At 47.7% G+C, this 16,449-nt stretch overlaps 1 protein-coding gene across 1 annotated transcript in view; it reads left to right on the top strand.

The window, feature by feature from the left end:
- The window catches only part of LOC105185659 (uncharacterized), a 75,990-nt gene that overhangs the window by 7,005 nt on the left and 52,536 nt on the right, over window positions 1-16,449 (top strand). The window lies entirely within an intron of this gene.

The following is a 16,449-nucleotide window of genomic DNA, read 5'->3' as shown; positions in this document are numbered from 1 at the left end:
TGGAATGTTTGTCGAACGGATATCTGAAATGTCCGCGCGACTATTTCCGTGCACATGGGGAATCGCACGAAACGGACGAAACGAAGAGCGGATCTCGCTCTCTCTCTCTCTCTCTCTCTGTTGTTTTACACAGCAGATAAAAATGTTTGTCGAGCCGTTTCTCCCCTTCCCCTGCCGTAACGACCTTTTCTGTTAACGATAAAAGTCCATGCGCGGTGTGTATCCTTCGCTACGAATTCGACCGCCGGCTCTTCGAGGCAGCGCTACCGATTAGTCGCGACTGATCTCCGATTAGATCGGCGACTTCCGACGGGGATTTTCCCACGGGACTCAAGTCATTTCTGGTGTTCTCCGTAACGAGTCGCTTCGATGAATCAACACTTCGCCCAAGGATGTGCCCCTGGCCTCTCGTCCTGCCGCACGAGCTGCCGCAGAGCGTTATTTGAATTCTACAGGAGCACGTCCGGCCATTTTTCTGCCTATCCAGCATCCACCTCCGAGACGAATGTTTACGTCTCGCGAGAATCTCGTGAGGAGTCGAGGAACTCGCCGCGGCGCGATTCCGCGTCGGGAAAGCGCGGCGGCAACGCCGGCAGATATTTCCATTACAAAGACGACCGCTTTCGGGTGGATCAAGCCGCAAGAACGCTACTCGAATATGTATGGCGAGGCACTCGTGAAAGGGGTTGCTTGCGTCTGACCCCGAACCTCGAAATATATTCATCAGACCAGCCCCTTCGAAGCCTCCCGATGACGCGCTACCGGAAGTCTTTCCCGAAGCGCTTCCTTCGATCCGACAGATCGCAAATATCGAGTATCGCGATCGTATTCAACGCTGCGCGTAGATCAACACGTGTCATTGAGCTGCGATGCTCGCAGGCGGCGTTTACCATCTGTGAGCCGAGGCACTCTGGGCATTGTAATTTAAAATACGCATGATACTTTCTCTCTCTCTCTCTCTTTCTCTCTCTTTGTTTTTCGCGCCTCAATGCATCGCGATTTTAGCGCTCTGAAGAATCCGCAGGATCGCGCGAGTCGGAAATGTTATAATGGAAAATTGCTCTCCACCTTCTTCTTGTGAAGGATCGCACCTGCTCCGAGCATCGCGCGTTTCCTCGGAGGGACCTCGACATACACGATGATTCGTCAGTCGAATTCCGTGCTCCGTGAAATTATAAATACCGAACGCAGCGTTCTGTGACATCGGTGACGGGACGAGCGAGAGGCAGGTTATGTGTGAGTTTCTCATCGTCCTTTCAAATCCATTACGCGAAATAAATGGTCCCGTCCACGAGTCTACAATACTTCGCGTCCCTAGACAGGATTTCGAGGTATGAGCGGTTGAAAGAAAATGCGAAAAATGCGTAACTGAATTTAAACCAGGCGAGAGAGTCCCTGAAGCCAACCAATGGACGTGCACCATCTCGACATCGAAAGGACGTTGCATGAGAATCGATGATATTCACCCATTTTGTTCTCAGAATGAAATTTCAGCTCGTCTGAGGTAAAATCATACGTGAAAGCAAAAAAATAATCTGAAGAAAAACAGCGAGGGAGGCTGGGAAGCAAAACAACAAGATAAATAGATAGAGAGAGAGAGAGAGAGAGAGAGAGAGAGAGAGAGAGAGAGAAGAGAGAGAGAGAGAGAGAGAGAGAAATGTTAAAAATGAAGGAATAAATAGGAACAGAGCAGAAATAAAAATTTGGACGAAATAAGACGGAATAATGAAACGCAACAACGGCAAACTTAATTAAGCAGATAAAAAGGAAGCACGGAGGGAGAGGAGAAATACGCAACAACGAAAAACTAACAAGCGGATAAATTAGAAGACACGGAGTGGAAGGAAAATAACAGATAATAAGAGAGTACACCGAATAAAAGAAAGCAGAACGTGGGCAAATGTGGAAACGAGAGGCAAGAGTTAATCGAGTTGAATATAAAGGATAGACACAACTTCTTCGGACGAGTATTAATTTCGTCTGACGAATTAAAATATCTCTTGTGGAATATTCATCGGTTCAGCGCGAATGGGAGGAACGAAATTCTGGAATTATATCGCCGATAACTATGCGAATTTTAATCTCTCAATGTCGCCAAGTTCCGTAAGAGTTCTGGGGATTCTTTGCGATATTAGCGGCACGCGACCGCAATTTGGAAGTTCTCGCACCGAGGGAGCTGTCATGATCCGGAATCGTCGTAACGTTAACGGATAGAATCGAAAATGAGCATTGCTCGAGACATTTGTGGAACACGACAATCAGGATTGCTGCCTGTGACAATCTTCTCAGTCAGTCGACGTTATTATACGTAATCAATAATTACGGTCAAAATGGATATTACGATAATTTCTACGACGCAATAATCGAGTAAAACAACGGAAATCGCGAGAATTTTATTTTTCTGAGCAACAGGGGAAGAAAACTCCGCGAGAAAGAGAGACGGATGTAATTGTGTTATAAAAGCTGCAGCTGTTAGAAAGTTTTTTATAGCCTCGCTGTAGAAATTAAGGGGTGTGTAGTTTTTCAAAACTGGCGAAATTCGTGTCACAGGGAAAAGCCGTGACTATAAGTTAAGAGATGCCGTATTTTCGACAATTGTTTCCGTAAATTATAAGTTTCTCGCAACGTTTCGCGATTATGGTAACGATCATTTCGACACACATGCATAATTAATTTTCCGACGATGTGAAATTACTCGCAAATTTTCAATCGGTTTCGTAAAATCGATTTTCCTCTAATTTCCGAGTGTTTCAGTTCTATATGAATTTAATACTTCCGCTCATGTATATGCATTAAAATTATCTGTAATATTATATGATAAAGTTACAAAAAAATAGTATCTCTTTATAGTGTGCTAAGTTTGTAAAGCAGTTGTAACAAAGTTATGGCATCACGATCGCCCTTGGAACTTCAAATAACCCTTGTGGGAAACCCGAGTTTGTTAATCACGAGGGCAGCGATAACCTTGAAGAACGGATATTTCCCTGAAATTTACGAACTATCTACCAACGTAGTAGATGCAATCGCTATTCGATAATTACCCACATCGCGAGATATTTTCTTAATAATTAATCATAATTAGATTAATGAAAGTTGAACAATCTTTTGAAGAATTCTATTCGGAGTATCATATTAACCTATTATATTTTATATCATTAATATTTTATATCGTATCACTTAAATATCATTTATGCTTCAAGCTTTAACTAAAAAGATCTTTTACGATATCGCATACGATTATGATTTCCCTATTTTATTCAAATATATTCACGATAATAATGAAATATTGTCCGTGCTTTGTAACAGGCATTATATTACGCAGTATAATATAAAAACGGCCAGTGTAAATGACGAGAAATACGCGTGTATAATAGGTCTGCGAAATGATGCAAAATATCCGTTAGGAAAATGTGTTTCACTCTCTCATGTAACTCGAATAAATATTTGCCGTATAATCGTAATGCGATCATGCATACTAATGGGATGCGTTCACTTAAGTCTAATCAAATCACGGGATTTCATTTTATCAAGTTTTATCGTCGATTCTGCAATGTTAAGAATTTTTCTAATGCGACGGAATTATTTTACGAAACCACGCGGTGTAAAATGAAAAATTTTCCACGCGAGCCGACGTGAGCACGCAAACGTGAGCCGATATATATCATTCAGTCGATAATCAAAAAGTACGCGCGCAAAATGCAAAATTGATATTCACCTGCATCGCGCGCATTCAATAGGAGCAACGACAAATCCCACGTCACTTGCATGTATAAAACGTCCTATTACTTTATTTCAATGGCGAAAATGGCGGTAAAAGCCGCGATCTTTCATATTGAAAAAAATTAATACATCCCTGCTTTGTATTCATGCCGACGGGCTTGTCATTGTGACAAATTTTTAGATATATTTCTGTATACCGTGAAAACGTGTCGATCTTCCTCCAATTATCTCGGAATTGTTTCCCCGCGCTTTATTTAACCTCTAAATGAAACGATACACTAACACAGATCGAGACTATATGTTGCGAGCAACCATTCAGAATTTATTGGCGGATCACCGAGCAAGAATACATGCCCATTTACAGTTTCATAAGCCTGAAAGGAGGGCTCGATCTGATGTATACACCGAGGTAAATCCTACTTTAATAATATCCACACAGTTAAAGTCGAGAAGGAGGAGAGCGAGCGAGGGGCGGGGGAGGTTTCCAAAGCTCAAAGCGGAGCACTGACCAGTGTACATCACAAAAGCGCAGTTTAAGCGAATGTCGAGTTATAATTGGACAACTTTTCAGCGAAAGAAGCGTCAGTTTTAATTATTTTCAGCGGGCTACATTTCCCCCATTTTTGCCATTTTCTGAGGAAGCTGTTGCGCCTCAACGGAAAAGCAAAAAGAAATGTTTACACAAGAATGTCACGCGCGCGCCGCGCGTTCTCACATTTAAACATGAAATTTGCACAGAATTTACGTGGTGACGGATGAACCGGTTGAAGCCGCACGGTACAATGATCAATCGTCGCCTCAAGCATACCTGAGAAATGGTTCTCAAGAGAGAGGTGAGACTGACGCTGGTTATGATCTCGACTCCCTCTTACGCAGCCTTCATACGTCTTCCACGCGCACGATGGACGACACAGAAGTGCTGCAGGTACATCGAATATTTGTCCACGATACGATATCATTCTTCGACATATCCGATATTCTTTCCCCTGGCGTGGAGACGTCAGGCTATTGAAATCCCGCCATCCCCCAACGATAACATACCTAACGTCATTACTAACGACATAATGCCCAACGATAATACCGATCGTTCAGCGAGCTCTCGCGGAAACCGTGCCGTCCGACGACGACGACCCTCGAGCCACGTTCGATCATCTCTTTGCCGAAACGCCAATTCCGCACACGTGCGAGTTGAAGGAGGTCGAGAGGCAGTTAAAAATCCTGGGAAAGGGTGAGTCTGGCGAGACCATTGGCGCAACACATTCTCCGCAAGAGGGACTTTGGGCTTAATCTTGATTACGCGCGACATCCCGCCGCCGCCGAAGCAGGCAGAATCCTCGAATGCACTCGTGAGACGTTATCGTTTTCATAAGAAGCAGCCGACGATGCTTCAGTGTTAGCGGCTAAGCCAACGCGGCACGTACCTTTGCCCCCGCGGCTGCGTTCAAAGAGAATAGATACATTTCCGCGGAAGGGTATAGAGGAGAGTGCGCGCGCGCGCTCTCTCGAACGAATCGCCGATTTTCACTGCGCGATCGCGAGGATTGCGAACGAGAGGCAAGGCGAAAAAGAGCGGAAAAAGGGGGGGGGGGTATCGTAAACGCATTTATTCCTCCGTGGTGTCGTTTCAGCCATCTCGCTGTTCTCGCGAATTCGCCGCCGGATGGAACGACCGGATGTTGGTGATTTAATTCCGCGACGCGTTGCGTATGCACGCATACACTGAGAGAAAAGTATATGATATTTGGAATTATAATGATATAGTAATTAAATTACAGTCCGAAATATCATATTTATAGTAAGTATTACCACAATATCGGTAATAATTACGATATTATATATAATACAACCAACCATATAATATTTTTACCAAGAATTATAGTAAGTTAAACTAAAATTATTGTATAGACACAAATATAAAATGGTAGGTAAAGTAACTCTTTCATATAGTCAATATTATCAGAATATTTGCTAAATGATGACAGATGTAATTATATGAATATTAAATCTCACTATATTTGTGAATGAGAAATTACATATATTAGCGTATATGTGATAAAAGTAACTACACAATTATTTAAGACAATCATTGACTATATATATTTGTGTTTATTCTACTATATTTTGCAAGTTTCACCAACTACAAAAATATGGTTGACGCCAAAATTAACTGTAAAATATAGTCAGATTATAGTTAATTCAATTATTAATTTTTCTATCAGTGTACGTACGTTATTTCGTTATTCACGTTCATCCCCGCCTGCGACCGGCTTCGCGTGTTCCTTCAGAGAGGAGCAGCAAAGGCCGAGAGAGAACGCGGCAGTCCCTATCGCGGTCCGCGGTGCGTCTAGTTCATTGAATCCACGACGTACTCGGTTACTCATTCGCTTACACGCAGAGAGAGAGAGAGAGAGAGAGAGAGAGAGATCGAGAGAGAGAGAGAGAGAGAGAGAGAGAGAGAGAGAGAGAAGAGCAGTCGAGTTTCGTTTCGACTCTCTGACTGACTCTGATCGAGAGCGTCGGTTCTCCGGGAAATTCAGCGAATGACTGCCACGAGTAATGACGTCCACGCGAGCGCGAGAGAATTTAATTCAATCGCTTGTATTTTCGCGAAAACGGCTAAATGGAGCTCTCTTTATTTTACGAAAGTAGCTCGCCCAGCCGAGGGAACGGTAACCCCGCCGTTCAAATTTATTCTTCGAGCGTGGACCGTGGTTGGCTGTTATTCCGCGGGAAATTCTCTCGCAAAGAGGCCAGCAGAGACGGAAACAGAAGGGGGAGAGAGAGAGAGAGAGAGAGAGAGAGAGAGAGAGAGAGAAAGAGAGAGAGAAAGAGAGAGAGAGAAAGAGAGAGAGAGAGAGAGAGAGAGAGAGGGACTATACAAAGCTGAAAAAAGAGAGTGCATGCGTTCGTTTGTTCGTTCGTCTCGCTTTACGCACATGTGGCGCATTGTTTTATCTCGCATTTCCCGTCTGTTGAAATATAAAACATCGCAATGACCAAATGCGCGATGCAACGTTCCCTCAGGAGCTCAGGGGCGGTTAATTCCCGATAGACCGCGGTAAATTTAATTTAATTAGCCGCGCGTCGAGTCGCCGGGTAAAACTGATGGGCATTGCGGAGAACCAAAGAATAATCGGAGCAAGCTCGCGTACGAAGAAAGTGCCGCGAACGCGTCGATATTTAGACCCGGTGTTTACCGTGGCTTAATTACCTTCGCTTACGTCGCTAATTCGCCGCGATCGTGATACCTTTACGAGCGCGGATCCGTAGCCCCCCCCTCCCCCCGCGCTTCCTTTCCCTCTCGTCGAGGCAAAACTTTATCGTTTCCGTTCGCATCGTTGAGCGTTCAGCACCGCGATAGACGTCGTGTCTCCGGTCGCACTCTCAATTCACGAGTACGTGATATCGACTGGATCGCGCGCCATGTCGAAATCGCGCTAATTAATAGCTGCTGAATTATGAGCGTCGCGTCGCGCCAAACATTCATGACTTTCATTCGAACGCACCCTCCTCCTCATCCTCCCCGAAGCGTCATCAATCAACATCTCCGCGTGTAAATTAATATCATTCCCTTTGGATATTGACACGTTTTTTTTTTTTTACCCCGACGCAACCTGCTGCTGCCTCTCTTTTTTCTCGTGTCTTCTTTTCCCTCTTTTTGTATCGGCTACAAATACGAGCAGCGAGTGCGACGGTTTTAATTATAAGCCGTGAGAAATTGCAATCGCGCGGCGTTCGCAGAATGCAATTAACGCATTCACAGGACGCAATTCGCGCGTCGAAAAACGACAATGAGTCAGATACTTCGTTTCCTCCGAGTATGTTCATTGTCGGTAGTTTAATTAGCGTGCCTGCCTCGGAGATGTAATTAATTTTCGCGATTCCTCGCAATGTTTATGCGCCTTGGGCGTTTATTCAGGACGCGGAGGGACAACGGCGGCGGCGGCGGCGCGAGAGAGCCCTGAACGGCCGAGAGGAAAGTAGCTCGAATGGTGGACATATTCAGCATAGCCGTCGGGTGGAAATTGCTTTTCCGCCTGCCGTACAACAATCGCGCGGGCGTGCGCGTGTGCGTATGCGTCACGCATACACACGTAAACGGGGCCCGGGGCTCTGATATTTTCAGTATACGCGATACGCCGCCCAGCGCGCAAATAGAATCCGCAAATCCTCTCTTTCTCTTTCCGTCTCCCGCCGCGTGCGCGTATACGCGCGTCGCCTTCGCTCGTTTTCTTCGACCCCTTTTATTTCCCTCCGTGATTGTATTTTCTTATGAGGAAATGCTGTTGCTGTTACCTCCCCCCCCCCGTCCCACGCCTCACACTCGCGACGGCGATTCGGTGTACACTTGGCTCGATTACGCGCGATTTCGTTGATTGTCGTCTGTGTCTTTCCGCGGCACAAAGATCTTCTCCCTGTTGCCGCTGAAAGCGCAGAGAAACGCGAGAAAGTAGAGTTTTCCAACTTTCAACCGCACACATCTCCCCGATTTTCGGAATTTCAGAGATTCAAACGGAGGTTGTATATTTATAGGACGGTACAGTAGAGACTTGTCGGATCATCGATGATCTCGCTGATCAGCGGAATCAGCGGCTAACTACGGCAACTAACTCTGGTCAAACATGGCGTCTGTTGTTTTGTTGCTGTTACCGTTTTGTAAGAAATACAGCTAAAACATCGAAGAGCTTTCCCAAGCCCTGAATAAATACAGAGGCGGGACACAACGCAGGAAAATTGAACATCTTCGATGTTTCTCGTCGAGAACTTCCAAGGACATTCGCGCTCGTATTGAAATAACGTCGTACATCATGCGCCAACCTCCTCCAATCAGCTCACGTCGTAAGGGAGAGGAGGAGGGAGATACCGGCGCTTTACGCGGCCGTGTCTACCGATTTTTCGCGAATCATCGCCGAGCGAGATGATGGAAAGCGCTCAGGGAATAAAATTCGCAAATATCCAAATCTCCGCGGCAATCTCTCCCGCACGTGTCGGTCATCGCATTGTCGCGCGCTTCTTTCTTTCTCATTCGTCTGCTACTCGTCTCTCCGGTTTTCTTCCATCCTATCCCTCTCCGCGGCGCGGCGGGGCGAAAATCTCTCCCGGTAAATTGAATGGCTTTGCGAGCAGGATAGAAGCACCTAATAAGGTCTTGCCGGCTTATTGAAAGTTGGATTTCCGCACGTCTCCTCGATGTGAGGACCAGACTGAATCTCCTTCACCGCCGCTAGATCCCTACGGCGGTGAAGGAGAAGCGCGACGTCAGGAATCGCGTCTGGCATTAAAGGGATTTATTAAGCGCGGCTCTCGCACGCAAAAAAGAAAAAAGAAGAAAAGGGAAATGGAAGCGCGATGTTAAGAGTGTTTTTTCGACGACCCGTTACGACAAGCCGTTGCAAAATGTGCCAGATATTCCCGGAGACCGCCGACTTTTCCGGACTCGCGGCGATAAAGCGCAAACATGTCGATAAGCTTCTGGAGCGAATCACTTTCGCGGCGATTCGCCGCCTCCGCGGGGAACAATTTCTTGCCGCGGTAAAATTTCGAATCGGTCAATGAATGCTCCGAATAGCACAATGCAAAAATATGTTTCCAGCGAATACTCGCGAATACTCGGCCATTAATAGTCCCCGCGTCGTCTCCACGAGGTCGCGGAGACACTGATTACGTTCTCGACGCCACGTTTACGATCCCGTAAAGAAATTTTATGCTCGACATCGCCGCAGAGACGGCGTCAGGAATGGATTATAGCGCGGCCCGCTTCTTATACTACGCCCATACGTGTTCTCGCGGCAATAACTGGATTCGCGCTACGATTTAACTCAGACTTTAATAAAGCGTTTTCATAACACGTAGGCTTTGCGCAGCCGAAGATGAGCACGACCCGCGAGGCAGCCCCGGAATTGCAGGCCGTCCATTCGCGAGCGACCAAGAGAGACGCGGCGAGGAAAGAAATTCCGACGCGTTCGCGTCTGTGATCGATAAAATGTCAAACTCTTCATATACATTCGACAGCCCTGAGAGATCTACGCGCGTCACGTTACGTTAATTTTAACATCGCCGCGACACTACGTGCACGTACGCGTTTTCTCCTCGCTTTTTATAAAGTACTTTTTGCGAAGCACGTGGTAATTTTATTATTGAGATAGGACTGTAATCCCTTTTATCTTACATAACGATATTCCTCTCCACGAAAATTGCAACCTCTGCATACATACACGCTTCGCTCTCGCTGTGTCTCACACAGATACTTTTCATCTCACAGCGAATTTTTCACGTAAGCAGCTTTCCACTCACGATGATGCGATCTGTGAGAAGCGGTCTATGCAATTTCGCTCAGTCGTCAAACTATCTGATAATATGATAGAGGAAGAGGAAGAGGACGAGAGAGAGAGAGAGAGAGAGAGAGAGAGAGAGAGAGAGAGAGAAAGAGAGAACTGAAGCTCGCATATAATACAAACTTTATTTGAATTGGAATGGCGCGTATGCCATCGGGCCGAGCAGCGGCGAATCAAACTGCACGGGCTGCGTATCCGTGTAGCTTAAGGCGCTCGTATCAGAAATGAAAACGGCTCTGCGTGTAGCGGAGCGTCCATTGTATGCACGGCGTATGAAACTCAAGCAGCGATTAGAGATCCGCTCCGACGTCAATAACGCCGCAAAGTGGCTGCTGCAACTAAAGCAACATTCGCGCATCGCAACGATCGTGTACGATACTGATAGCGTCGTGTCAAGCGCGCGCGATAACGGCACCTCATGTCGTGCGAGCCCCGATCGATAGCAGTGCGAATATATATATATATATATAACGCGGTGCGTGCGTGAAACGTGCGCGTTTTGACCGACGGTGAAAATGACGGATTACAAACGCAAAAATAATAAAAGCGAAAAAAGCGCCGCTCATTCCGGCTACGGACAGGCCGGCAGCTGTGTGTGCATCGAAAGATAAATTAATCCTTCGAGATTGAACGCGCGCGTCGGGTTATGTTTGCTCTATTTATCTGTTTGTTTAATTAAGTCCCGCGTCAGTGAGCGTGAAACCGGGCATATGCGTTTTCGCTGCAAGGCGACGTCGGATTTAAGCGGAATTAAGCCGCGGAGAAACCGATGCAAATTTCCCGGAGATTACGGCGTGTACCTTCTTACCTTCTGCTTTTGATCGCGTCGTGCATAAAATATAACGTTTACCGTCGTCGCGCTCGTATATGCGCGTGTATGTGCGCGGTTGAGTCGATGTGTGGACGAATCTCGAAATCGTAAGGTAAGACGTCAAGAAAGCGTGCGATATCGAATTCTCGGATCAAGCATCAAGTAACGGTCGACCTGAGCGCGTTCGCGAGGATAATTCTTTATCTGAGAGAATATTTCTCCATGATAGTAGAGACGGCAGACTGAGGCTGATCTACAAAATTGGATGAAATCTTTTTCGATATGAAATCCCCGGACGGTGGGATATGGGCGAAAGAGGAGGAGGAGGAGGAGGAGAGAAGCGCGGAGAGAACGCGGCGCGCGTAAAGCGTAAAATTTCCATTGTATTAAAATCCGTGTCATTAGCGGGCGGTCGCGCGCTGGCAAGACATTTCGTTTGTTGTTTAAACCCGGGTATTACCGCCGTTGGCCAAAGGTTAAAGGTTGACTGTTGCTGCAGTGCGCCGCTCGTTGGATTATCATCAAAGTTTAATTCAACTAAGCTTCCAAGTTGCGCGCAGTGCGCTCAAACTCGACTTCGATGCTATTATTATTAGCCAGATTGAACTTCGACAATATTGATTTCCCTGACGTGAATGCAAACAAAAGTTTGCGCCGACGCGAACAATGTGCAGCGGCCAGCCCGGCGACAGAGGAAATCTCGTTCGCCAGATGAGAAATGAAATGAAGGGCACAGAGTCGGCGATAAATTGATCCCGATGAAAGTTCGATCGACATCGGTCGGCCGGCCGGCCGGCATCCGGCATCCGGCAACTCGAGCAACACTTTGCGCCTCGACTCCTCGCGAATGTGAATATTCCGTGAATACTCCGCGGGCGAAATTAAAGCTGTGAAGTTGCGGGCCCGCACGCAGTTATTATTCGCTCGGTGAAATTAAATATACGGCCAATTTCTTGCGCCTTTTCCAGCCGGTCCGGCAACGACGGCTAAATTTTGCGCGCTTATTAGTCGCCAAACCGTCGGTACTCCGCATAATTTCTCTTGGGTCTGGGCCATCCCCCCGAGGCCGTTCCTTTTTATTCAACGAGCGTATGAGCAAAGTTGCGCGGCCGTTGAATTTCGGCGGGCTCCGCGGCGACGTAAAAGTGAAACGTTGCCGTGGCGCCGACGCGTCGACGAAGCAATTATTCGCGCAGCTTTCGTAAGAGGACTTCACGTCCTCGCAAAGCATCGGAGCGACGTGTCCAGATTATAATTTTCTCTTCGACTCGCGACACTACCTGCTGAAGGTTTCTGTCATCACGCGCGCGCTGATAACGCGCTGATAATGCGTGTGGATGTGTGAAGACGTGTGTGAGTGTGCGTGTGGGCGATCGCAGCGACACACGTCGGACATTCAAAAGCATAAAAGTGTACGGCATAAAATCGCAGAGCCACTTAACCCGGTTTCCTTTGAAGTCGTTGCCCGCCAGCACCGGGGAGTGAATATTTTATCCTCCGTGTGGACAAAGGAGGCGAGAGAGACTGTGTGTTTCCGTCCGTTTAATTCCTAACATTCGGTCGTAATTCTGAGATCACACACAGCGGCAGTAGCAATAATAATAGTAGCGGTGTTGCGGAAGCAACGTCGAGCAGCACGGCGGAAGTAGCCGCTGCTGCTAAAACTACTACCACCGCTCAAACTACAATACTACCGCCGCGCGGCGCGGCGCGGCGCGGCGGTGAGACAAGAAGTCTCACACGGAAATGAGAAATTTGCTTTTCCGGACTAACGTAGGTTCCATTCCGGTCGATTTCCTCCGGTCGAGTTACCCCTCGACGGCCGGCAGTTGTCACGCGGGCCGCTTCGCCGTACGGCGCGCGCTTCACACTTCGGAACTGCATCAGAATTTGCAAAACCGCGTTATGTCACCTCGGGGCCGCCAAATCAATAGAGCTACCCCCGACTGCCGGCGGTTAACTATTTGGATTGCCGCAAGTGTGGATCCGTGCTTGCGTAGGCGGATGTTGCACGCCGGCTAGAATGGTCGCGCGCACGCACGCACACACACATGCACGCACGCACGCACGCACGCACGTCAAATTAGTGCTGAGTCCGCCGCGCGCGTTTGCCTCTCTCTCTCTCTCTCTCTCTCTCCCTCCCACTCTTATATGGGTTTCATCGCATGGAGCCTATCGCGATGAATGTCTCCCCTGGACAGATACGATGGGATTTCGGGGCTCGAGGGATTCGGGGGTGCAAAGGTAGCAGATCCGCGTGCGAGTGTGTAAATGTTAATACCGCAATTTTTACCGTAGGCCTCCGCAATCATGTGTTCCCGTCACGTGAGCCGCGGGGAGACCTTCTTTCTTCCTCCTCCTTCTTTTTCTTTCCCGCGGAACGATAAGCGAAAATCCTCGACTGCCGAGTGGATTACAGCGTAATCCTTCCGCGACACTCGAAAATCTGAGCCGCGGCGGGTCCTTTTATCGTTCTGTTCGTAATTTTATATAGGACTAAGCGCGCGTAAGCTCCTTTATCGCGAGTGATTAGAATCCCCGTGTATCACCTTGCCGCGCCGCCCGTTCCCGTGATGATAAAAACTACTATTCTCTGTAAAAAGTCCCGAGAATACGCGCCGCCGTATCGAGGATAATTCCCGTATCCGAACATGTGTGTGTGTGTGTGTGTGTGTGTATGTGTGTGGTCATTATCGCGCAGGCTATTTTGCAGAAACGAGCAGAAACTGTCAGACGCCCCACCGCCTCGCCGCTCGTGGAAACGAGAGTCGCGACTGAATTAAAGCGTATAACAACAATCGCGTATCGTCGCGGGCGCGCCACTTGAAATCCTCCCGCGACTTTTTCGCGATTGTCGACTCGCGAGGCCGTCTCACGTACGAGGCCGATTCTTTCGTCGAGTGAGACGAGTGCTGTTGAAGCGGCCGCCAATTTTTTTTTCCTCGGTAAGTAGAGATTCAAAGTCTGGCGACGCTGAAGCGAGCCTTAATATAATCCACCTCTGGCGTATGAAAGCTCCTCCCTCCCCTTCTCCCGACGTCACATCGCCGCGGCGGAGTGAGTCATTCTTATTTTTTTATCCGTCCGCAAATCCGGGGGATGGATAGGATCCGGTGAGGGTCCGGAGGGTCGAAATTAGTTCCGAGAGTGGCGTCACGCCACCTGACGTACCGACCCCGTCGTTCTCTCTCTCTCCCTCTCTCTCTCTCTCTCTCTCTCTCTCTCTCTCTCTCTCTCTCTCTCGCCCGGGAACATTTTACTCCTCTGCTTCTACGCGGGATCAGTTATTCGCGGCACGAAGTCACGTATTTAAGCGGCCGCAAACGGCTCCGAGGTTGTATCGTTGTTGTAAAAAATTCGAATAACGTCCCCGGGGAAAAATAGGTCGCACGCGAGTCCCTCGCGCTCGTTCTGCCCTTCCTCCCTCCCTCTCCCTCTCGCTCCGCCTCTGCCACAAGAGAGAGAGAGAGAGAGAGAGAGAGAGAGAGAGTTTTGCCTTCGTGTTTTGCAAAAATATTTCGCCGTTCCCTGCTCACGTGTCGCGAAGTTGCGTAATTTTTCACGCGCCGGCCGAAATGAATCGTCCATTGCCTCCTTTTGCCTTTTTATTAAACGCGCTCGCGCGAGGAACCCGACGCGGAAAGGAAAAGAAAAAAAAAAGAAAATTACGATATAAATCTTCCGTTTCCTGTGTTTTTTATGTTAACGACTCCGCGCTTTACAACGCCATTGCTTCCACTGTGAGCATGCACGAGTATATTTGAAATTTGTGCGCGCGGGAAAAGAAGAGAGCAAAATAAAAGAGAACAAGTACAAAGGTTCAAGTCTTCGAAATGTCGAATATCGCGGCAATTGTGCGAGATCGCGGACGCGGACGCGGACGCGAGGTGAATGCGAGAAGAGAGAGCGAGATATCTGCGCTGTGAAAGCCACATAGAATTATCAGAGCGCGTTCCAGTCTCTCGGTCCTCCGATGCGCGCGCGTCCCGACTAAGGTTCGACTAATAAGATTGCTGGAACACACTCAATGAGCAGTAACGAAGCAGCTTGGAACCGCTTCGGGGAAATTGGCATAAATGGAACAGCGACTGCCAGCGGACGCATCCATTGTTAAGCGACTGTAATCAATATGCGCCGGAGTGTACGTATTAAAGTGGCGCTTGAGAGCTTCAGAATGCGGATCAATCTGAGATTATGCCGCCGCTACGTCCGTTAGAATAATCAAGCTCGCAAGCGGTTTATTCATTAAGAGCCATTATTTGCCTTCGATCCCTGTCATCTTCCACCGTTTCGTTCCGCAGATCGCGTTATCGCTCGTCGAGCCTCAAATCTTCGTGAGTGCAAAGTGTGGGGAAGGGGAGAAAAAGAATCGACTTGTTTCTCGCTTGGGTTTCCAGAGGCGAACATATTTGCAAATATTTACTTTGTAATCGGGGACGTCTTGTAAAAATCTTATGGCCTTCACGACAAACGCGAGCGCGTCGCGATTCATCGTCGACTGAATTAATCGCGCGAAAAAGCGGGGAATAATCTATGTTATTAAGCTGTAATCAAGTGGTATAAACGAGGAAACGCGATATCTCAGAAATGGAAGGGTCGGTCCTTCGCCTCGAAATCACAGCGTAGCACTGCCGGCTACTGAAATACTTTCGCCATTCTATCGAGAAATAGAGAGAGAGAGAGAGAGAGAGAGAGAGTGTGTGTGTGTGTGTGTGTAGGTGTAAGAATAGACTCGATCTCGACAATGATATCCGATGTCGCGGGGGTCGCTATTATCAAAATGACTCCCCTCATGCCTTTCCTCAAACTCCGGGCACTTCTCTTTATGGCGCACTTCGTCAAATTGCTCGTCGCGCGCAAAGTAAATCGACGTCTCCGTCAGCTACTGCTTTAAACTCATTTCACTGCCGTTACACCGCTTACCATTCAGCGGAGCTCGCATTCACGTTCCATTTGCAGATCGGCTCGACTCCGCGTGAATAGACGCGCCTGCCTTCGACCGTTTCTTGCGCGAACAGATATCCGCGTGTAAACGACTTTTCGTCAAGCCCGCTAATGACCCCGTTCACTCCGTGGAATCTCCATTTGGGAATTTGTGACATGAGCGTCGCGCATCAGTGCTCGTGAGCCATCGCGAGCTCGTTATCGCTTCAAGTGGAAAACGCGACTGACGAGAGGCGAGCGCGCGCATTTTCTCGAGAAATCAAAATGTCGAAGTTTGGAGAACGAGATAATTTCCTCAAAATTATATAATAGCATCGAGGCAATATCTCCAAGTGCGTGTATGTTCCGACGAGTAATTGTCATCTCGCAAATTGCACACACACATATGTATTTATTTTTGTATATATTTCGCCACTTGAATATATTTTCGTTGTATTCAAATAGCGGATACTAATAACACCCGACTGTACAACAGGACAATTTCACGATATTTAAAACTGAAAGTTACAAGGACATCGCGTGGAGCGAGGCAATCCCTTCGTCCCTTTACAATTCGCACGTTTGCTACAATGGATTTGCAGCGACGTTGCGGCTTAGCCGCGCCCCGCAAAGCAGTCGCGATTCAATTATTACACAAAT

This window comes from Harpegnathos saltator, unplaced genomic scaffold, assembly GCF_003227715.2.
Source record: "Harpegnathos saltator strain DR-91 unplaced genomic scaffold, Hsal_v8.6 scaffold128, whole genome shotgun sequence".
Classification (NCBI taxonomy): Eukaryota; Metazoa; Arthropoda; class Insecta; order Hymenoptera; family Formicidae; genus Harpegnathos; species Harpegnathos saltator.
The sequence above is the reverse complement of the archived record's forward strand: the minus strand, read 5'-3'. Positions and strand labels throughout refer to the sequence as shown.